Source organism: Pinus tabuliformis, chromosome 3_1 (genome assembly GCF_031772625.1).
Source record: "Pinus tabuliformis cultivar Carrire ecotype Pingquan chromosome 3_1, CPIR1, whole genome shotgun sequence".
Classification (NCBI taxonomy): Eukaryota; Viridiplantae; Streptophyta; class Pinopsida; order Pinales; family Pinaceae; genus Pinus; species Pinus tabuliformis.
This window is the reverse complement of record NC_142301.1, coordinates 558,444,945-558,470,637: the sequence shown is the minus strand read 5'-3', so window position 1 is coordinate 558,470,637 and position 25,693 is coordinate 558,444,945.

Here is a 25,693-nt window from a genome sequence, read left to right as displayed (position 1 = left end):
AAAATTATGCTGATGAAGATATAGGTGTAGTTGAAGAAGTTGAGGAAAATAAGATTAATTTAATGGGAAAAAATGAAGATAATTCTATTTTTCTTACACAAGAGGAGCTATAATTATTTTTATTAACTCAAACAGAACTGGAATCTGAAGAATCTGATGACTATAAGCATGGATTTGAGAATACTATATTAGAATTCAATAGATAATATAATCTCAAAGAGCATGAAAAACAATGATACCTCAAATAAAAAGGATTCTAATAACTCTGCTAAGAAAAATTTAGAGCCTGATTCCAAGAAGACAGTTGAAAGCTCTAAGAAAGATGAAAACAATCAAGAAAGGAGAAACAAAGAAAATGTTGTTAAGAAAACAATTGATGCCTCAACAAAAGTTGTCCAATCTGGAATGCCTACTACAAGTCAACAAATAGAACTCACAACAAAGGTTGTGGCCGAAAGGACTGACTTCTCAAACTTTCTTAAAAACCAAGCACCCTTCAGTATTGAGAATGAAATTGCTAAACTCAAGATCTCTATTCCTCTTACTGAATTGGTAAACAAAAATATGTATAGGTCCCAGGTTCTAAAGGTACTCAACATAGGAGAAAACAATGATACAGTGAACTTGAATGATGACAGCCTGAACTTTTGGTTGGACCAGAAGTTGATGGCAAGCCCCAAGAAGTAGGTGTTCCTCCATTTTATGTCAGCCTTAATATTCATGACAAGATCCTTCATAATTCCATGTTGGATTCAGGTGCATCACATAATCTCATGTGCAAAGATTACGATGGAAAAACTTGGAGTTGAAATCACTAGACCATACAAAGATCTATATTCATTTGATTCCAACAAGCTTAGATGTCTAGGTCTCACTAAGGACCTTTGTGTGATGCTAGCCTAGATACCAGCAAAACGTTTAGTGATGGATATAATAGTAGCAGCCATTCCTCCTAATTATGGTATGCTATTATCAAGATCTTAGGGAGCTAAGTTACAAGGGACACTTCATATGGATATGACATATGCCACAATACCAGCATTTGGTCAATCAAGAAGGTTGTATAGAGAAACCTTAATGGAGTATATGGTAAGTAGTCAAGAGAAACCAAATAACTACCCCCTCTACTCTATCCATACTGATATTTATTCTTTCATATTGTACAATGACAGTGATGGAGACATAGATACACAGGTCAAGAAGGAAGAAAATGAACTTAATAAAGAACATGACACACAGATACCCATTATGCAACTAAACCCTGAAACAAAACCTCTCTGGATTATGAATTTTGATGGCTCAAGTGGTAAAATAGGTTTAGGAGCAGGAGTTTGGTTATACAATTCAGCAACAAATCAGGCTGAAGTTCATCGTTATATACTAAATTTTTTGTGCACAAACAATATAGCAGAATATGATGAATTACTATTAGGCTTGGAATTGCTTAGAAAGATAGGTTAGAAAAGAATTTCTATCCAGTGAGACTCAGAACTCATCATCAAACAAATTAAAGGACAATATTATGCAAAACATCCTAGATTGAGAGAATACTGAAATGTTGTGATTGATTTTCTTAAAACCTTTGAAGAGTATGACCTTGCTATTATCACTAGGCTCTAGAATGCCCTAGCCAATGGATTGGATTTTTCAACCAACACTTGCAAATTACCTCATCCAAATAAGCAATGCACAGTTGAAGTAAGACATCATCCTGCAGTGCCTAATAACATGAGATACTGGCAAGTTTTTGGAAGTGATAAGTAGATTGAAAGTTTTCTACAATCAAAAGATGAATTTGAGGATAGTAATATAGATTTGGAAGATGAAATAGATAGTCAAACTGAGGTACATGTTGATATAGAGCAACCTGCTGTTTATGATGGGAAATTTTCTACAAATAAGACTGTACATAAAACTTAAATACTTAAAGATCCAGAAAAAAGAAGAATTCAAAGTACTACAACTCAAAGACAATGTTTTACCTAGAGGGCTTACCATTTTGGAAGAGTTGTTTGACTTTAATGATGTTGCTAGAAAGACAAAAATTGAACCAATAGGAACAAACATTGAGGAATGCAACATAGGTAGCGAGCTGAACCCCAAAATCATAAAATTGTCAAAATCACTGCCTCTCATGGCTAAACAAAGGTATAGAGCTATGTTCAAAGAATTTGTAGATGTGTTTTCCTGGAGTTGTGAGGATTTAAAGTCTTATGATACTAGTATTATACAACATAAAATTCCAATCAGAGAAGACCAAAAACCATTCAAACAGAAATTTTATAGGATAAACCCTATCCTAATTCCTTTGGTGGAAAAGGAAATCAACAAAATGTATGAGGTAAGATCATAGTCCCAATTAGATATTCTAAATGGGTAACCAATATTGTGCCTACAAGGAAGAAAACTGGTGAAATAAGATTGTGCATTGACTTTAGGAATTTAGACAAGGTTTCCCTTAAAGAAAACTATCCCTTACCAAAGATGGATCACATACTATAAAGGGTAGTGGGTTCTTGTAGGAACTCCTTGTTAAATGGTTTTTCAAGATATAATCAAGTTTTGGTGCATCCTGATGATCAAGATAAAACTGCTTTTACTACTCCTTGGGGAACTTTTCTGTATGTAAAAATTCCTTCTGGGTTAATGAATGTTGGGGCTACTTTCCAAAGAGCAATGGCCATTGCTTTCTCAGATTAAATTGGACATTTAATTGTGATTTATCTTGATGACATCATTGTATTTTCAAATACTGATGAAGAACACCTAGCACATCTAAGAAAAGTATTTGAAAAATGCAGAAAGTTTGGTATCTCGCTTAATCCCAAGAAAACATTGTTTGGTCTTGAAGAAGGAAAACTTTTAGGTCATATTATCTCCAAGGATGGAATCAGAATTGACCCCAGTAGGATTTAAGGTATCCTTAAAATCATTCATCCAAGAAACATGAAAAAACTTCAATCTTTTATTGGAAGAATCAATTTTTTTAGAAGATTCATACCAAATCTTGTTGAACTACTCAGAAATATAACAATTGTGCTCAAGAAAGACACAAAAATTAAATGGAATGTTGAAGACAAACAATCTTTTGATCTAGTCAAGCATGCATTAACACAAGCTCCAGTTTTAATCAGCCTAGATTTCACTAAAGATTTTATTATCTTTTCTTTTGCATCTGAACATATTATTGCTACTGTGTGATTATAGAAAAACAATGAAGGACATGAACAACCAACAAAATTCTTTAGTAAATCTCTAAGAGATGCTTCTTTAAAATACAATATCATGGAAAAATAAGCATTTTCTCTAGTCAAAGCAATGAAAGATTTTAGGGTTTACATTTTACATTCTCGTATCATTGCTTATGTGCCTATTGTAGTTGTCAAAGATATTCTCACACAAAATGGACCTGATGGGAAGAGAGGCAAATGGATAGCTATGATTCTGGAATACGATATAGAAATCAAGCCCACCAAGTTGATCAAAGGACGAGGATTGGCCAAATTTATGGATGAATCAAATTTCAATGCATTAGAAATCAACATGGTATTTTCTTTGGATGATCTTGAGGAACTGGTGACTCCATCAATAGATGAGGCACATCTAAATTCCCCCTAGTATGCAAACCTTTTATATGTTCTGTTCAATTTAAATTCTCCTCCTAAATTATCCAAAACAAAGGCTAGATTTCTTAAATTGAAAGGATTCAAATTTTGCAATGTTGATAATACATCATATTGGAAAGATGTTGGAGGTGTCTTACTCATAAGTTTGTTAAACGATGATGATGACAAAGTTATTCAGGAATTCCATGAAGGTGATTGTGTAGGCCATCTTTATTGGAAGAAAACTGCTAATAAAATCCTTAGAGCAGGTTACTATTAGCCTACACTTCACCCAGACCTCCATAAGATGGTGACTGCTTTTGATAAATTCCAAATCTTTGAAGGGAAGAGAAAATTACTACCTTTGCCCCTAAAACCCATCTCTGTTGAAATTCCTTTCCAACAATGGGGATTGGATTTCATTGGCAAAATTCATCCTCCATCCTCTGCCCAACACAAATGGATCATAACAGCCACAAAGCACTCCACCAAATGGATAGAAGCCATCCCCTCTAGAGCTGCTACTGATTTTGTTTATAAAATTCCTTGAAACCAATATCCTTTCCAGATTTAGTTGTCCTAGGAAACTAATCACTAATAATGCTTCAGCTTTCAAATAAAAAAAGATGGTGGATTTATGTCATAAGTACCATATTTCTTTGGGCCATTCAAAAGATTATTACCCTGAAGGTAATAGGATGGTTGAATCCTCCAACAAAATGTTGGTGAACATCATTAAGAATATTCTGGAGGACAATAAAAGGTCATGGCACAACAAATTGATCTATGCATTATGGGCTGACATATTGACTACAAAGAAATCAATTGGCATGTCCCCATTCCAACTAGTTTATGGGATGGATGCAGTTTTTCCTTCTTCCATGGGAGTACCAGTTATGAAGATCATGCAGGAGATACAAAGTGAACCAAATGATATACAAAGAAGGATATATCAGACAATTCAATTTCAATAGTCCAGAGAAGAGGTATACAATAGAACTCAGGTTGTCCAGGAAAACATAAGGAAATTTTATGATAAAAGAACCAAAGTTGATGATTTAAACCTGGGAGACAAAGTGCTAAAATGGTACTCAAGAAGAGAGGACAAAGCGAAACATGGTAAATTTGAAAATCTTTTGAAAGGTCCATCTATTATTTCTGCTTTCAAAGGGAATAATTCATTTTTCCTAAAAGAGTTAGATAAAACAGAATTGTCAGGAGGTCCTGTCAATGGTAGGATGCTGAAGCATTACTTTTCTTGAGTACACAGATTTCCTCACTCCATTATAAATATCATAGTATTTTAGGTTTTTAGTTGGATTATTCATTTGACAAAAAAATAAATCAGATTGAAGATAATGCAGATTTGAAGGATTCAAGGCTATTGGTCATGTGTTATTGACACTCAAGCTGAGCAGTGCCATCCCTAGCTGGAGCCACACTTAGGGTCCTATAATTTATAGGATCTCAAGGTGATTGAGTATTTCATAGTTTTCAGATTTCAAATTATTCGTATATTCCAATATTCAATTGATTTCACAGACAAAAAAAAAAGAGAGAAAAGAAAAGAAATGAAAAGAGGGTATATAAAAAAAGAAGAAAAAGAACAAAAGAGAAAATATAAGAAGAAAAAGAAAACCCCAAATGTTGTTCAAATCATACAGTCTAAGAATGATTGAACAACTTTCAATTTTTGTTGATAGGGTAGAAACTAAAGATCTTCCAAACAATTTAATCTTGGTAAATCAGTAGCTAGGTAGAAATAAAATTGGTTCAACTATTTAATCTAGACCAAGGGGATAAATAAGTGATAGAGTAGGTTAGAATCAAAGGAAATAAAAGGAGAAAGGGTCTACAAGTCCAAATGAACCCTGCAACTACAAAAAGAGAAAATTTTAGATTATAAGAATAAAGGGTAGGAAGGTTAAAAAAAAAATTGAAGGTGAAAATACATGAAAAATTCTATTAAAATGTGATCACCTATCTCAATTCTTTCCTAATGTCAGGAAAAGAAATAAAAAATGGAAGGGGTCTTACATTATTTTCCCTAACCTTATTCCATACCCCTATATCCCTATAGTCCCCCGCCACCCTATTAATTTCGCTACCCCACCAATCACTTACTTGTCACATCGAACCTTACCCGCCCCCATCTCTCACCTAATCTATGCTCACTCTATACAATTTGACAGCCCATATGCTTTTATGGCACCCCATCACCATCTGAAAGTTAATCTTGGGGGTGGGGGTCCAAAATCAGTGATTTCCAACCACTGGCGTGTCGCGCTCTCAGGATTTCACACCTGCCCTTCCCATTCCGCTTACCACTCCCAAGGCCCCCCCGAAAACTGGTTTATGCCTTTAACTAAACTACTCTACCATTATGACTGTTTATCATTCCTGCAATCTCACGATGCCATCCCATCCCATCGGCCTATCACCTCCATTCCCATTGTTGCATATTCAATTAGCTAGACCATTAGCCAATGAACCCGCACCACTTTAGGCCAATCCAACAGGAACACCCCAAAGCTACAAAAGCACCATTTCACGCCATTTAAAACTTTTAACATTCTCTCTTCATTCACAGGTGCAATTCAAATTCATCCAGGCATACATAGTGAAAGAAGTGAGCACACTCAGAGTAGTACAATTGCATAAGGATCTATTTTTCTACAGTGATCATACATCCCCTTTCTTGAACCCCGCTTCTATTTTATTCATTTTATTTCACCGTGTCTAAATTCCCATTTCTTCTTATCCCCTTCAATTACAAATTCAACATAGTTCAGTTTTCAAAGGTTTTTACAGAAGACAACCATGGCACCAAAGAAAAGGGAACATGAGGGGCCAAAAGGAATTCATCTACAAAAAATTTGTAGAAATGTTTCTTCACCTAGCAATGAGCCTCCTCAGTGGGACTGCAGAACCTAGAATCAATGAAGAAATTGTAAGGATTATGGAGTTGACAGACCAGGCAAGAACAAGTGATTGGTACTTGTACCAAAATTACACTGAATTAAGAGTATATGGCTATGAGTTGGCTCCTTATAAGTTACCAAATTTCATCCCCATGAGGATCTTTGCACTTGAATACATCAGAAAAATGATCAATGCAGATGAAGTGAATTTTTTAGTAGCCAAGAAAAAGTCACAATTTAAGATCAAACCCCATATTGGTCCTTACATTTGTAACAACAAAGAAGCAAGGGAGGAGGTAGGTAAGAGATTTAAGGAAATGAAATTCATCCACACTTTCACATGGTTCTATGACCCATGGGGCATCATCTCGAAGAAAAGGGTGGAGAACAAGTCAACAACCTATATTCACACTCAAAGGCCTGGAATTGAAAAATACATGAACCAGATTGAGTGGATGCCTGACACATTACAAGTGGCAGAGGAACAAGTGATTTAATCTTCTAGTGCACAGACTCCAAGACAACATGAAAGGTAGAAAATTGAAGACATAATAGAAAAGGGAAAAGAACAAGAACAAGGAATAATAGGGAAAAGGCCTAGAGAAGATTAGTCACCAGGGACTGATACTTCTATGGAGGAATTCAAACTGAAATACAATAAAAAACCTAGAAAGCGCATGGACATAGGCAAGGAATCACCACAGCAAACAGTCATCAATATCATTGATATTCCAAACTCATACCCAACTGGAGGGAAATCTTTTCCTGCCACTCCAATTTCAGAAAGGCAATAGCCTCTTCAAGTTTCCTCATATACAAATGTGACTGGAGAAAAGGAGGACACAGTCTTTGATACCTTTAGGAAGATAAAAATCAGGAATAAGATATTGAAAAAGAGCACTTACACTGAATTTTGGAAACAGAGTGCAACTTATCAAGGAAGACTTCTCTCATCCTTTGATTTGGAAAAGGGCAAGATGCATATGGAATTTTTGGAAGCATAGACAACAGAGCCCAAAACTCCAGTAGATTACAAGTAGACTTATTTTGAGTTTGATGCTAGAAGTTTTCATCCAATTGATCAGCTAGAAATACACAAGAAACAAGAGAAATGATTTCCTCTAATCTAACCAGTACATCCATGAGTTTGTTTAACTTGCAGGTGGCCTTGTCAAATGCTCAATCTTAGCTAAAGATGGAAAATATTTCATCTCAGTCAAAGGGCAATAGCATTATGTCTTTGGAATACTTAGTAGTGAGAATTGGGTATGATCCTTTAAATGTAAAAGAAACAGAAGAAGTAATCAAGAAAAAGGAGTTGGATATATCATCTTTGAAGAAGCAGCTCAAAATGCCTGCAACAGATGATCCCTTGACGAAAGAGATAGAGAAAAGAGAGAGTCAGAAGGCCAAAATGATGAAGTAAATAATAGAACAATCCCTCCAAATTAAAAAAATGGAAGCAGAGATGGATAAAATGATATAAGAGAAGGATAAGGGAGCACATATGGCCAACACTACTGTGGAAGCTCTTCCTCTCTCAGCTCTTCCTACAACCACACCAGCAACTGTTGCTACAGCGACAGGACGCAGTAGATAACAGCTAGCCAGATCCATGGAAGGGCTCTTCCTCTCTCAGCTCTTCCTACAACCACACTAGCAATTGTTGCTAGAGGGACAGGACGCAGTAGATAACAGCTAGCCAGATCCATGGAAGGCATGAATCTTTAGATTGAGGAGATTAGGAGGCTAGAAACTCAAGTTAATGTTCTGCAGGATCAAATCAAAAGGGTTGAAAGTAATCATTTGGTGGAGATGCAAAGAGAAAAGAACTTGATTGAAAAGCTACAAATATTAGAGAAAGAATCATCTATTAGGAACACTCTAGGAAGCAAGGATAATTTTAGGGGCGAATGTTCGCCCTTTGGCAAAATTAAGGGGTTTTAAATTTTTAGTGGGCGAATATTTTGTATCATAGTACATTTTTACAAATCACCTCAAATATCCCACCTTATTTTAAGGGAGAGGGTAAAAAAAAGTAAATTTAGCCCTTGAAATTAGGACTTACAACCTTCCATTCGCCCATTTTCAAGAATATGTTTTATTTAAGTGAATCCATTCGCCCATTTTCAAGAATAGGTTTTATTTAAGTGAATCCTATGCGCCAAATACCATATTTATAAAAGAGGTATGGTAAATTAATAAAAATATAAATAAATGAGAGGTATCGTAAATAAATAAAACATTTTTTATATTTACTCCATAAGTCACCTTATATACATGTAAGGGTGTAAACAAATAAAAATATAAGTAAAGTGGAGGTATGGTAAATAAATAAAACGTCTTTTTATACTTACTCAAAAGGTATGGTAAATAAATAAAAATACAAATAAACTAGACGTATCGTAAATAAATAAAACCTCTTTTTATATTTAGTCCATAACCCTCGTTCTATTTCTGAAGGCTCAAGAAAGAGGTTTTATTTAAGTGAATCCTATGGGCCAAATACCATATTTGTAAAAGAGGTATTGTAAATTAATAAAAATATAAATAAACGAGAGGTATGGTAAACAAATAAAATATTTTTTTATATTTACTCCATAAGTCACCTTATATTTACGAACACTCAAAAAATGGGTTATATTTAGGTGAAACCTATGGCCAAAATACTATGGGACAAATACCATGGACTAGATTGTTATTAATACCATGCAAAAAACCATTATTAACCCTAATATTAGAATTAATAAAAATAAAAATGGCACATGGTATTGACCCATGGTATTCACCAAAATGGCACATGGTATTGACCGATGGTATTCACCTGGAATGTAGCCTATTTAAATGGGGGAATTAAACCAGCATGTAGCCTATGCTAAGATTCACTAGGACTTTACAAATTTTTATTATTTAGTGAAAGACTCGCCAAGATCTTACAAGATTTTATAATTGAGTAAAATATTCGCCATGCCTGGTGAGAGATTCGCCAAAAAATTATATATACATATTATATTATTGATAAAATCGCCTTCCATTTTTCCTATATACCATGGAGATTCGCCCATTTATTATATTTATAAATTTAGGGGGGTTCTTAAAATTTTCCCTGGTAGGAAGAGTGAAGGAGACTATTTGGAATAATATAACCAATGGTATGAATGAAATTTGGCCCAACATCCAAATTATCTTTGAACGGAAATAATTAGTTGAAAAGGCTAGAGAAGTTATTTCAGCTACTATTAAAGATCTGGGAGATATACCAGCAACAACTAGTAGGATAATCAAATTTTTAAATTCAAGAAACAAGTATGAGCTGGAAGAGTTGGGAGTAGCAGACAGGAAAGATACTATACTTCAAGTGAAGAAGGTGCTGACTAAGAAGAGCTTGAATGTGCAGCTAGAAGAAAAATGTCAAAATTTGGAGCTAATAGTGAACAGGTTCTTCAACAGGATTGAGCCTTTAAACCAGAAAGGTCTCCCTTCTTTGTTTGTCATCAACGACAAACTCATGGCTAGAGAGGACTATGTCAAGAAACTCCAGGGCATAGCCACATATGCAGCAAATCTTTCCAATATCAAAGGCAACATAATAGGAAAAGCATTGTTGGAAGCTATCAGCAATCAAATCTACATCGAGCATGAATTGAAGCACGTGTTTGTAGTCAGACCATCTTTTGCAAAATACACTGAAGCTGATGAAATATACAAGAGGTTAATTAAGATCAACATCCCATATGAAGAAGCATAGACTGACCTGTGTGATTATCAAGAGGAATGAGACAACGATTATTGAAGTGATAACGTAAATTTGAGTCAGCACCAGCCATGTCAGCAAGGCCATTACAATGAAATTAATTTCTCAGCAATAGTATCCTTGAAAACGAGGACCAGGTGTCCCAATTTTCTCAGTGTGGCCACTACGTGATTACACTATTCAATTTTATTTTGTTGTAATTAATAACATATTGCCAAGTGTATAAGGCAATCATTGTAGGTTTTGATTTAAATACTTCATGCACAGGAAGCATTAGAGGTTGGACCCGAGTCATTTGAAAAGAGATTTTATGTTTGGAGCATTGTAATTTCGAGCTGGAACATCAATGAAAAGGACCATTTGCAAGATACTTGAACTGTGTTAACCCAGTGATGTCTTCCTTTCTTTGATTCAATGTATTTTTGTTTGTTCATTTTGCATCATTAAGCCTTACTAAAAGTAGAAATTATAGATAGATATGTTGTTGGAGCACCTTATTTCTATGTCTGTTTACAATCTAAATGTTTTCCTCTGATGTATAATTAAGAAATACTTAATTTCTTTTTAATCATTACTGATTATCATTATTCTGTCATCTCATTTTGCATTGAAATTGCACAATCCCCTTGGGTAGTCAGCCCAGCTTACAGTCAAGAATGCACATTTTTCTCCACAAGTCGAGTAGTCTCTTGCATGTGCATTTGACTTGATCGGTCCCCTTTAAGACTGAGCAAAATAGACTTGCATGCATGGGATGTTTCTCCCAAGGTAGCATGCAAAGGCATCCCTTGTTTCAAGGATCTATGTTTAGCAGTTGGAGGTTTCATGCAAGAAACAATTCAGAAACCTCCCTCCGAGTGTCACTTCCCCTAGATTTGTGGCACGTGTGTCACAACCTCAATGTTATCAAAACTCATGAATTGGACATTTCAGAGCTCATTCCTCACATCAACCTTGTAGATCTGACATCCCACATCACATCTAGGAGTACTGGTCACATTCAACTTCGTTGTTTTGGGGTAAGCTTGCTTCCCATGCCTTGTGTTTCATTTCTGTCGCTTTTTGGGTTTCTTCTCGTATGAGTATTATTTTCTTGATTTCTTTCAACGCTTGTTTTCATTTACACATATACTAGCTTGTCCTAGCTCTGTTTCAATTTTCCTTGCTATCTCACTCCTATCGCATGCATGAAACTTTTTTGCATGGGTGTTCGCCCAACCGGCGAATGACCTCACCCACATGCATGTTGACATGTTTTCTCAATCCTCCATTCATGTTTTTCATGCACTATTTATCACTTCTACTATCACTTACTGTTGACATGCATTTCATTGACTTAATTTCTTTCAGTTTCCTGTTGGCGAGTCGGGTCAACCTTGGCCCGACCTCTGCCTTCACCAAGGCTGCATTGTGCAAACAGGCAAAGGAAGGCTCACCTTCCTCTCTAGATTTGTCCATTCTATCCTAGCAATGGCCACCTGGACTGAATTACACATTTTTGGAGGTCAGTGACTACTTGGCCCAAAAATTTGCACAAATTTGTCCCTAGGCCAGTAGTCTTTCCTAGCTGGAATCGTGCATTATGCAATCCCAGCACCAACTGCCCAGCTGGATTTCACATTTTGCTGCTCCAGTAGTGAGTTAGTCTCCCAGCATCCCGAACTACGCCTTGTGCAATCTTGGTAGTCGGTCTCCCGAACTCTCGGCCAAAATTGCTCAACCTTCATGATCATTCACCCAGGTATGTTGCAAGTTAGTTCTCATGTTCATTTTGGCTTTTGACTAACAGATTACTTGCTATGAGTGTTTCCATGTCTCCAAGTATCACAGGTGTTCATCTGCCTCTCAGCAGTAAAAGTATAATGGTTTCCAAGAGAGAAGAGATGAAGACATCGTTGAGAGCATGCTTGGGGATGCAGTCGATCAAGTGTCCATGGGCTTACCTACTCATGAAGACATCAAGTTGTTCATGGACAAGGACATCAAGTAGCAGCATCACAGCGAGAAGCATCATGAACAACAACTGAAGGCAGCATATCTAATGCACCGAACGCAACCAACATAGTGAATGTAAGAGGAAGGTTGTTGATCACATGTAAGGGATCCAACAACATGCATGTCGTTGAGCGCACGCATGCAATCCAACCCATTCAACACACTCACCAACGCGAAGACAAGAAGCAAGTCCAACAGGGGCTAAACATGTACTTTGGCAAGTTGATGTGCATGACCACAAACACACACTTGAAGATCAGCATAGACACTATGCATCACTGTGTTTCTGGTTCAAACATACCCAGGAAGACCATGTTCATTTTAGCAAACGAGTTGGATGAAGGGTCTGAACCAATGCACTAGTCGCAACGGAGGCAAGAGTTCGCTTCAGCAAGATGTCACCATGAGGTGCACAAACATCATCATGGATGACCAAGCTTGGAATCAGCTCACCACCTTCACCATCACAAGCATGTCAAAGAGTTTGTCTCATCACAACGGACCGAATGTCAGTGATGTCTTGCAACACTTTCTCAAGCCATGTTGTCTCACATGAGTACATGTGCATTGCAATGTTGAGTCATGTCAAGTGTAAGTCAACTGTCAACAATTGGATGTAACATTCATAGAGTAGGTGAAGTGTCATGAGGGTAGTTGAACTGTCACAAAGGGGAATGTCAAGGGTCACCCCACCCTTTGCTATAAATATTCCCTCATAACTCATTGTATAGGCTTTTGGTCAGCCAAGCTTCTACTAAGACTATCTTGAAGAAGACGTGGATAGTATTGTAACGCACCTTGGCTTCTCCACTGCATGGAACTAGTACATCTCTTTGGAAGAGCAGGCGAATGTGGCTGTAAAATTCCACTGATGGGGCCAGTAAGTTTACATGGTGTATTGTATGATTATGAATTACACTTTATATAATAAAAGCCAGCACATTTTCATGCATATGTTGTTGTTGTAGTTGGATTGCTCCAGTTTCATTAATGATATATGTTGTTTAAGTTATGTACTTGTATATGAACTGATTTGCATGAAATTATATGAATCTTGTTGTTAATGTGTTGCATATGTTGTTAATGTTGTCACCATCCATGTTGAGTTCTTTGTCAGACATCAGATAGACCTTTCTCCAAACCTTATTATATCAATCGTCGCACTTGTCTCGGACTGATTTGTTAGTGTTGTTCATGTTATCTTACCTTGTATGTTGTGACTACCGCATTCGTGTTGACTGTTCTGTTGGAAGTTGTGCATGTCCTTTACGTTGTGTGTTCCTAGCCGAGTTGGGACTAATCCCTTTCAACCTAGAATTCACCTCCACCTTCCTGTCCCTTTGAAGTGTTGGAACCTCTCATACCCATTCCTTGACTCATTGCATCAGACAAACCCTTGCTACTAACATAGTTATCTTACTTGCCTTTGTGCGACATCATGGTCAAGGAATTACCTTACAACCTACTTCTGGGACTCCTACACCAAACATCTAAGGTCTAATTAGGACTTCTTATTGGGGAGATCTCCTTAACATGTTTGCGGGTCCAGCACCCTCAACATTTCTGGCGCTGGAAGGAGGGCCTGATGACAAGCAGTGTCCTCTCATCTAGTTTTGAACCTTTAGATATCTTCCGTGGAGTCTTGCATTCTTCTTCCCCCGAGGTATTTTTCAAGTTGTGAAGATGCCTCCATCTCAGGGAAGCTTTTCAATCTCTTGTCCACTCACACGTATGATGGTGAAGGCAAAGTGGGATAGCCTGACCACTTACATAACTTCCTTTCCATGATTTATGAGGAAGATGAGTTTATTGACAAACAAGCCAGTCTGTTTCTTGCATTCACACTTCGTGAATCCCCATTTCATTGGGTGCTCAGCCTACCGGCTGACACCGTGCACTCATGTGAGAACTTCTATGATCTGAATGAAGACAGGTTCCATCATTTTGATCCAGAGCATATTGACCAAAAACTATTATAGCAACAGAGGGCTTCACATGAATTCGTTATTGAATTTTGGTAGTGCTTCTGTGACTTACAGTTTCAAGCTCCGAAGAGCCAGATGAAGTTCTCTTATCTCTAGGATTGGTTCGAGTACTGTCTTAAGAAATCTACCAGTCCTAAGAGAAATATTGATGTCAAGCATTTCTCAACATTCTTCGTTGATGGAACTGGGCAATCTCATGTGGGAGCAGGCACTGTCTCAATGGACTGTCTGCCTCCCTCTCATTCAACAGTTCCACGATCTCCTTGTGATGTTGAGGATCATGTTCACACACCTGTTCAACCTTCACACCCTCCCAACATCACTCCACATAATGTGCACATATATTTGGTTGTGATTCCTTCGAGTTATGATATGCAATCCTTTTTTTGACCTCCGTCTTCGCACCCAGGTCTTCCTCTGGATGATGTTGTCTTGTGTTCGTCCATTCTAGACTCTTCACTTGTTGTGAACGAGGAAGAACCCATTGACGGAGTTGGTGTTACACAACCACATGTGCTATCATTCATGGAGAGTATGAGTGATAGCTTGAACATCAACACTCAGTGAAGGATGACTTGCTTCCGACCGACCCTCCTCCGTTCTTTGCTAACATTGTTGGTGAACCTTCCCTCCATAATTTTGCATGTGTCTCTTCATCCATAGATGCACCCATTGTTGATATTTTGTAGGACACACTGTATGTTAGCCCATCATCCAACAACAGAGAGGACCAATCATTCATTCAAAATCCACTTGATCTTTCATCTGCTCTTTCAGGAAATGCAGAGGGTGAACATCCTTCCTTCTCATCTACCCCTCTATGTGATTCATGAAATCGTGAGGATGCCGACCAACATCCTGAATTTTCTCATCTCAGTTGTCGTTATCTCTTCACCTCATCATCCAATCACAATGTTGATTCACTGATTGTTAATCCTTCTAAACCATTGGTCTACGAAGATCCACCTATCAATGAAGTCGAAATCCCATAGGCCGTCGAGGCATTTTAGCCCGAGCTGATGGTTATGTTAGGCCGTCGAGGCATTTCAGCCCAAGCTGATGGTTATGTCAAGCCCTCGATGTCCTAAGGTTGGTTTCACCTTCGATCTGGAAATTTTTCAAACACTTTAGGATCCTCATCACTCATCTGTATGCACTCAAGATCAACCTAACACTCAAATCACACTTCCTCCACTCAAACTGAACGATCCCATTGCTCATGCATTGGAGGAGTCTTATATTGCAAGCAATCACGTGCGACACAATTTATCTTTGTTTCTTTTGTTTTCTTGCATGTCACAGTCAAGAGTGTGCTTGTGCTTCAAAGTTGCACATAGTGTCACAGAACACCATGATAAGTCCATGGATTGTCTGTCATGCATATGTAGTCACCTATGTCACATGGGCACTTTGAAATACAAAGTGTGGCTATCTTCACTGTTATATCTTTCTTGTATGCTGGTCTGCACAACTGGGTTACTCACAGACCAAGCCTTCACCCACATGGGTCTACCAATGCGTTGGTGGCTTCATTTGAAGTATCACTTCACATGATCAGGCCCATGCACCATTAGTGTAGGAGTAGAATTAGTGTTTGCTTTCAGATGTTTTCTTGCATGCTTGTTTTCTTACATGGTTTGTTTTCTTGTTAGTTTAATTACTTGTTTGTTTACTTGATTCTCTTTCATTTTTGCTTCTCCTCTTGCTTTACTTTGTTGATTTTTAGTTTGTTCGCTTGTTTCGTTCATAGGTTAGTTTGCATGAAACCATGTGTGACTCATGAAACGAACTGGGTAAAGTGAAAGAGCGCTTGTACATATATCACTACTTGGTTATCTGTCATCTTGCCTCTGTATGATGATCTTGTTACTTTTAGTCCATGATACATCGAAGGACAATATGTAATGTTCGAAGTGAACCTTGGTGTAAACACAATGTTTGTGCACTAACTAGTGTTACCTTCTCTAGTCGATTGTTTTTGGGTTAACCCTTGTTAGATCAGACAAGTAGAGTAAGGTGAGGGGGAAAACCTTAACAAGCACATTAGAGATAGATTAAACTAATTCTCTGCTAGAACAACCTCCTCTACTCTCAATAAGTCGGGATCCCTCTTCCACCTCTCAAATGAATAAGTGCTATGCATAGTGAAAAGTCAAAAATTCAAAATGCAACATGAATAAGGCGAAAGAAGAGAAAGGCTTCCTATGTAGGGAGGTGATGCAACTAACTCTACTGGGGTACTGACTAGGCTCGTTGGCAGCAAAACCTACTTTTGTTCCTATGTGACTCCCTCGAGGTACTGTCCAGGCCTGTTGGTAGTGGAGAAACACCAAAGATGAAACTTAGACTCTGACAACCATACTGCTTTTGCACTTATATACCCCTCAAACCCAATTGAAACAACTATGTTTCCTTGTCTTCGAATGTGTTTCAATCGACCAAGAGTCTGGTAGATGCTACATTTTAATATCAAGCTAGTGTTAAGCCAAGACGAGCTGAGAGGTGAACAATACTTCCAAAGGTGTTAGAATTTCTTTTCATGAACAAGGTCCATTCAAAGCGTTGGAGTTCTACTAGTGTGTCGCCAAGTGTTGTAGGAGCTACAAACACCCTCCAAAATTATTCCTTAGCCTGTTTTGGAGCCTCTGTACCAACCTTCATAGCAGCTTGCCTTGCTTCATCAAGTCCTCGAGGTTTAGTGTCTTTCTTGCTCAAAGGCAGCCTTTTGATCACAATTTGATGTCTTCCTTTCACAGGCTGCTTACTCAGACTTTGTCAAGATGTAGGCTAAGTAGCTTCCCAAAAAGATTTGAGCATTTCTAGAGGGCAACCAGCCCTCCCTCCAGGAATTGTGCAATTCCCTCTGATAGCCTTCTCAGCTTGAGGATTACGTAATCTTGCCAACCAACCCTCCCAGGAGGATTTGTGCAATTTTTCCCATCAACAGGCTGTTCAACTCGGGATTTGCACAAATCTAGGCAGAAGTCAGCTTCTGGGCCCAGAAATTACACAATCTCCTTGGGTAGTCTTCCAAGCTTATAGTGAGGAATGCCCATTTTTCTCCAGAAGTCGAGTACTCTCTTGCATGTACAACTGAGTTGACCGGCCCCTCCAAGACTGAGAAAAATAGACTTGCATGCATTGGTTGTTTCTCCCAAGGCAACATGCAAAGGCATCCCTTGTTTCAGGGATCTATGTTTAGCAGTTGTAGGTTACATGCAAGGAACAATTCAGAAACCTCCCTCCAAGTGTCTCTTCCCTGAGATTTGTGGCATGCGCGTCACAACCTTCATGTTATCAAAACTCATCAACCGAATGCTACTGAGCTCATTCCTCACATCAACCTTGTAGCTCTGACATCCCACATCACATCTAGGAGCAATTGGCATATTCAGATCAGTTGTTTTGGGGTAAGCTCGCTTCCCATTCCTTGTGCTGGATTTCTGTCACTTGTTGGGTTTTCTCTTGTATGAGTACTGTTTGGTTGATTTCTTTGAACACTTGCTATTGTTTACACATATACTAGGTGTCCTAGCTTGGTTTCAATTTTTGTTGCTATCTCATTGTTGTCACATACATCAAAATTTTTTTGCATGGACCTTCACCCAATCGATGAATGGCCTCACCCACATGCATGTTGATCTATTTTCTCAATCCTCCATTCATGTTTTTCATGCGTTGTTTATCACTTCTACTATCACTTAGTGTTGCCATGCATTTCATCGAATTACTTTCTTTCAGTTGCTCGTTGGCAAGTCAGGCCAACATTGGCCTGGTCTCTGCCTTCACCATGGCTACATTGAACAATCTCCAAAAGGAAGGTGAAGGAAGGCTCATATTCCTCTCTAGATTTGTGCATTCTAGCCCAGCACTGGCCTCCTAGATAGAATTATGCATTTCTGGAGGTCAATGGCTACTTGGCCCAAAAATTTGCACAAATTTGTCCCTAGGTCAGCAATCTTTCCCAGTTGGAATCACGCATTGCATAATCCCAGTAGCCAACTACCCAATTGGATTACACATTTTGCAGTTCCAGTAGTCAGTTAGTCTCCCAACATCTTAGACTATGCCTTGTGCAGTCTTTTCAGTCGGTCTCTCAACCTCCCAATCAAAATTGCACAACCTTCATGATCATTTACCCAGGTATTTTGCAAGTTAGTTCTCATGTTCAATTTGGTTTTTGACTGAAAAATTGCTTGTTATGAGTGTTTCCATGTCTCCAAGTATCACAAATTTTCATCTTCCTCTCAGCAGTACAAGTACAATGGTTTCCAAGAGAGCATAGACGAAGACACCGTTTAGAGCACGCTTGGGGATGCAGTCAATCAAGTGTCCATGGGTTTACCTACTCATGAAGACATCAATTTGTTCATGGACAAGGACATCAAGAAGCAGCATCACAGTGAGAAGCATCACGAACATCAGCTGAAGGCAGCATACCGAATGGAACGAACGTAAGAGGAAGATTGTTGACAACATAGAGGCAGAGCAAAGTTGCAAGATCAAGCAAATCGATTGATAATGAAAGCAACGTTGGAGACTTAGGATATGATGTGACAATGCAAAATGAATATCACGTGAAGGAAGAATATGGAACAAATAAGGAGTTGCATGTGTTGAAGCAACAACTCACGAAGAACATGAATCTGCACAGACAGTCCAATGAGTTGCAATAGCAACAGGAATAGTAGTAGGCACAACATGCACTCTCAGATGAAACTGTGCTAGTACGAGTTAAGGATCTATCCCAGTAGCTAACACAGAGAAAACATGGTGAGAAATTTTGATGATCACATTCAATGGATCTAGCAGCATGCATGTCATTGAGCACACGCATGCAATCCAACCCATTTAACACACTCACTAAGGCAAAGACAAGAAGCAAGTCCAACTGGGGATGAACATGCACTTTGGCAAGTTGATGCACATGACCACCAGCACACACTTGAAGATCAAAATAGACACTATGCATCAATATGTTGCCGGTTCAAGCATACCCAAGAAGACCATGTGCATGTTACCAGATGAGTTGGATAAAGGGGCCAAACCAATGCACCAGTCACAATAGAGGCAAGAGTTCACTTTATTAAGATGTCACCATGAGGTGCACGAACATCATCACAGACAACTAAGCTTAGCATTAGCTCACCATCAGAAGCACGTCAAAGAGTTGGTATCATCAAAGCGGACCGAGTGTCAGTGATGTCTTGCAAGGCTTGCTCAATCCATGTTGTCTCGCATGAGTACATGTGCATTGCAATGTTGAGTCATGTCAAGTGTTAGTCGAGTGTCAATACTTGGACGTAACAACCATAGATTAGGTGAAGAGTCATGACGGTAGTTGAACTGTCACAAAGGGGAATTTCAAGGGTCACCCCACCCTTTGCTATAAACAATCCCTCATAACTCATTGTATAGGCTTTTGGTCAGCCAAGCTTCTACTAAGACTATCTTGAAGAAGGCTTGGACAGTATTGTAATGCACCTTGGCTTCTCCACTGCACGGAAATAGTACATCTCTTTAGAGGAGCAAGCATATGTGGCTGTAACATTCCATTGATGGGGCTAGTAGGTTTACATGGTGTATTGTATGATTGTGACTTACACTTATTTATATAATAAAAGATAGCACATTTTCATGCATATGTTGTTATTGTAGTTGGACTGCTCTGGTTGCCTAAATGATATATGTTTTTTAACTTACGTACTTGTATATGAAATGATTTGTATGCAATTATATGAATCTTGCTGTTAATGTGTTACATATGTTGTTAATGATGTCACTATCCGTGTTGACTTCTCTGCTGGACATCAAATAGACCTTTCTCCGAAACATATTATATCAACCATCACACTCGTCTCAGACTGATCTGTGAGTGTTGTTCATGTTATCTTACCTTGTATTTTGTGACTCCAGCATCCGTGTCGATTACTCTGCCAGAAGTTGTTCATCTCCTTTGTGTTGTGTGTTCCTAGTCAAGTTGGGATTTATCCCTTTCAACCTGGAACCCACCTTCACCTTCCTCTCCCTTTGAAGTGTTGGAACCTCTCATACTCATTCCTTGACTCACTGAATAAGACACACCCTTGCTATTGACAAAGTTAACTTACTTGCCTCTGTGCGACATTGCGGTCAAGGAATTACCTTACAACCCACTATTTGGACTCCTACACCAAACGGTATAAGGTATAATTGGGACTTATTATCGAGGAGATCCCCTTGACATGTTGGGAGGTCCAGCACGGTCAACATTTCTGGCACTAGAAGGAGGGCCTGATGAAAAGCAATGTCCTCTCATCAAGTTTTGAACCTTTTCATATCTTCAGTGGAGTCTTGCATTCTTCTTCCCCCGAGGTGTTTTTCGATTCGTGAAGATGTCTCCATCTCAGGGAAGCTTTTCAATCTCTTGTCCAGTCACATGTATGATGGTGAAGGTGAAGTGGCCTGGCCTGACCACTTACATAACTTTCTTTCCATGTTTTATGAGGAAGATGATTTTACTGACGAATAGGCCAGTCTATTGCTTGCATTCACACTTCGTGAATTGCCATTTCGTTGGGTGAATAGCCTACTAGATGACACCATGCACTTATGTGAGCACTTCTGTGATTTTATTGAAGACACGTTCCATCATTTTGATAGAGACCATCTTGACTGTAAACTGTTACAACAATGGAGGGCTCTGCATGAATCCATTATTGATTTTTGGCAGCACATCCATGACTTACAGTTTCAAGCTTCGAAGAGCTAGATGAAGTTCTCTTATCTTTGGGACTGGTTCGAGTATTGTCTTAAGAAATCTTCCCGTCCCAAGAGAAAGCTTGATGTCAAGCCTCGCTCAACCTTCTTCATTGATGGAACTACTCAATCTGATGTGGGAGAAGGCACTATCTCAATGGACTATCTACCTTCCTCTCATTTAACCGTTCCACCATCACCCTGTGATGTTGAGGATCATGTTCGCACACCTATTCAACATTCACACCCGCCCAACATCACTCCACATAATTTTTGCATAGATTTGGTTGTGAGTACTTCAAGTTCTCAAATGCATTCCTTTTTTCAACCTACATATTTGCACCTAGGTGTTCCTCTGGATGATGTTGTCTTATGTTTGTCCATTCCTGACTCTTCACTTGTTATGAACAAGGAAAAACCCATTGACGGAGTTGGTGTTGCGCAACCAACATGCACTGTCATTCATGGAGAGTATGAGTGGGAGCTCAAACATCAACACTTGGTGATGGATGACTCCCTTCTGTCTGATCCCCCTCCATTCTTTCCTAACATCGTTGGTGAACCTGCCATCCATGATTTTTCATGTGTGTCTTCATCCAAGGATGCACCCATTGTTGATCTTTTGTAGGACACACCGTATGTTAGCCCATCATCCAACAATGGAGAGGACCAATCATTCATCGAAAATCCAGTTGATCTTTCATCTACTCTTTCCAAAAACGTAGAGGGTGACCATCCTTCCTTCTCATCTATCCATCTATGTGATTCATCAAATCATGAGGATGCCGACCAACATCCTGAATTTTCTCATCTCGGTTGTCGTGATCTCTTCACCTCATCATCCGATCACGATGTTGATCCACTCATTATTAATCTGTCTAAACCATTGGTCTACGAAGATCCATCTGTCAACGAAGTTGAAACCCCAAAGATCGTTGAGGCATTTCAGCTCGAGCTGATGGTTATGTCAGTACCTCATTGTCCCGAGGTTGGTTTCACTTCCAATCAGGAAATTTTTCAAACACTCAAGGCTCCTCGTCACTCATCTATATGCACACAATATCAATCTAACACTCAGATTACACTTCCTCCACTTGAACTACACGATCCCATTGCTCGTGCATTGGAGGAGTCTTATATTGCAAGAATTCGCACACGACGTAAGTTATCTTTGTTTCTTTCATTTGCTTGCATGCCAAAGTCAAGAGTGTTCTTGTGCTTCAAAGTTGGATGTAGTGTCACAGAACACCCTGATAAGTCCATGGAATGTCTGTCATGCATATGCGATCACTTATGTCACGTGGGCACTTTGAAACACGAAGTGTGGCTATCTTCACTGTTATATATTTCTTGTATGCTAGTCCGCGCAACTGGGTTACTCGCAGACCAAGCCTTCAACCACTGTTGGCTTGTTGGGGCCTGACCCAAGTTCAGATGTGATTTAGCCAAAAACAAATTGGTACTACTGGACCTTTCGGCAACAGTCCATGGAGTGCAGACTGAGGTCTCACCCAAAGTAGTATGGGAGGGTGCTAGAAATAGGTTTCCACACCCTGGAGATGTCTGATGAGTGCAAGTGGTCCGTGGTTGCACACGTTGTTACGCGTACATACCCATACCTCGCAGCCTGAGATGCTGCCTTCGTGTAGCCCTACTCAGGGGCCGAACAATGTTATTACCCAAGTCCTTACTAGTAATCCAATATTAGTTAATTAACTTAACTTATCTGTAGGCTTTCAGTTATACTTAACAATATCCACAATTCATACAAGTGCGCGAAGTAAATAAACAATATAATTGCAATTCATATCCAATAGACAATAACCCAAGAACAGATACATAGAATTCAAATAAAACTTCTCTTTATTATTCTCTTCCCTCGGTTACAGACTCTATTCTTCCCTGTGCACTTAGCCGTAGGGGTCCACGCACTCAGTTGCGGACTCTTCTAGGCCTCTGCACACTTAGCTACAAAGCCTTTTCCTACTCTACAACCCAAGACACACTTTGCACTTTTACTTAATCTCTAATTCTCTCCATGCCCATTCTCTATTCAATCTTCAATGTCTCTTTACAACTTAGAGCCTTGCTCTATTTATACAATCCCATGGTCCGCGGACCATGGGTAGGCCGACATTACATTCAAAACTTAGGGTGGACAGCCCTATGACTCGAACATATATTTCGCACCCACAATTCACAGAGCTTTACAACAATATCAACTCAAAACTTGGGCTTTGAGCCCCAAAACATGCCATGGGGGGATTCCATGCCCAACAAGCCCCCAACACAAACATTATGACTCGCCCTCGAGTCACTCTGTCAGTGCGGCGATCTTGGCGTGGAGTCCCTCCAACTGTTCTCGTACGGTACTAATGTCCACAATGCACTGAGCTGCTTCTTGCTGAACCTGCTACCTCCACTCTGCTGAGACTTCAATGACTGAGTTGTTCCCATCCATCTTGACTGATATATGTTTATAGTCCCACACCTTTGTCCAGCTCCCTTGAGCACGAAGACTGTGCTTTTGTCAGTTAGTCAAATACCCGGCCCACCTGTGTAAGGCTTTAAGCGACTACCATTCACTTTGCCTAGGAAGGGTTCTCCATTTAATTTGATGAGCTGGACCATGCCTCCATCTATGACTTCCTTAACTACGTATGGTCCCAGCCAATGCATCTTGAATTTTGCCGTAACTTTTTCAAACTTACTATCATATAACAGTACTAAGTCATTTACTTTGAATGTGTGCAACTTAATATGACGATCGTGCTAGGATTTCTCATGCTTCTTTTGAACCCGCTGATGAAAACCCACCAAGAATCGTTCCTCCTCAAGTTCTTCTAATTGCACGAGTCTTTCTTCCAGAGCTTCACGGTCCGTCATCCCTGTGAGCGCTGCTATTCGTAGACTAGGTACAATATATTCCATTGGCATGACAACTTCCATGCCATAAACTAATCGGAAAGGTGTTTGTCCCATCAGTTTCTTGCATGTTGTTCTGTAAGCCCATAGCATTGCCGGTACATGCAGGTCCCGATCGCTTCGCTGTGTGTTGCACACTTTGGTCAGTGCAATCTCCAGTATTTTTTTGAATGCCTCTACTGTCCCATTCGCTTGTGGATGATATGGTGTACTTTTTTATGATACACCTGGAACTCTTCTATGAGCATGCTAATGGCTTCATTCAAGAAATGTCTTCCACGATCACTCATTAATATTTTCGAGCCAAATTTGGTCAACACGTTGTCAAACAAAAAATTCGCAGTTGTAGCGGCCATGCAGTCTTTGACCAGTTTTTCCTCCACCCATTGTGTCAGGTACTCCATTGCGGTGATGATGTAGTCTGCACCCATATTTCCCTAAGGTTTGATTGGTCCCACAAAGTCGATTGCTCATTTCTCAAACGGCTGCAGTGTCACCTATGGATTTAATGGCATCTCGTCCCTCCGTGATGGTTTTCCAATCCTTTGACATATATCGTAGGCCTTACAGTGTGCTTTCGAATCTTGGTGTAGGGTTGGCCACCACAACCCTGCGCGGAGAATCTTTTGTGCAGTTGCTCGTCCTGCATAGTGTCCTCCTCGAGTGCCACCATGTGTTTCTACGAGGATCTGACTTCATTCAAATTCAGGTACATATCTTCGAAATATCTCATCATTTCCCATTTTATATAGGTGCCCCGCAATGACAGAAAGATCCGCCGCGCGCACCACCAATTCCTTATTCTATTGGACAGAGTATTCCTTCGGCATGGTCCCTGTGGTCAGAAAGTGGATTACATCTTTGAAGTGTCCATCCGCGACGTGCATAGCAAGATGCTGAGTGTTGGGTAGTCCCTCCTCTAAATTAGTGGGTTCCTCGCCCGTATTAATGTGCGATGTTAGAGTCAGTATTTTCATACTGCCATCAGTGATAAAATATGATCTTATAAAGTGTTCTTAGGGTGTAAAAGTCAATCTTTTTTTCATTTCAGTGAGTCTTCGAATAAAAATTTGGTCACTAGGTATTAGGTCTAGGATTTGTTTTCACTCCTTCCAAAGTCTTTCAAGTATTGGTTCATGTCACCATTCGGATAAGTGTACCATCATTCAAAGATTTGTCATCATTATTTCAGGATCCAAAGGTTCATTTTAAACCTTTTTAATGCGTCAGTGGTGCTTATGGAAGGATCACTTCCCTCTCCTAGGGTTTTGAAGGTAATTTTTCTTGGATGGTAAGATAATCAACAAAACTTTTATCGTGATGCTAATACACCTTCCCCTATCGTGAATATACCTTCTTAAACACTTCCCATCACTGATACCCCTCAAATTCATCATTTCCCCACAAACCCTAGCCTATTGCTACAATTTTACACTTTTCTAGATTAGGCCTATGTTTTTCCCTTTTGGACCCCTTCCCCTCACTCAATCTTTGAAATTCCACTTTCCCCTGCTTCCTAACATTCCTCCCTACTTCCAAAAATTTTCTCAAGAAATTAGAAGTCCCTCATCCCCTTCATTTCACTTCATTTCTACAAATTCCCTGTTCCACACTTTGGGATAGGTTTTATTAAAATGATGTTTCTGAGAAATAAAAGATGCATTTGACAAAATTGAGAGATATTTTTTCACATCATAGACTCAAGAAGAAAAAACTCCTTCATTTTTTACACAGGTCTCATGGTTTAGGAGAAATGTCCAAAACATCATT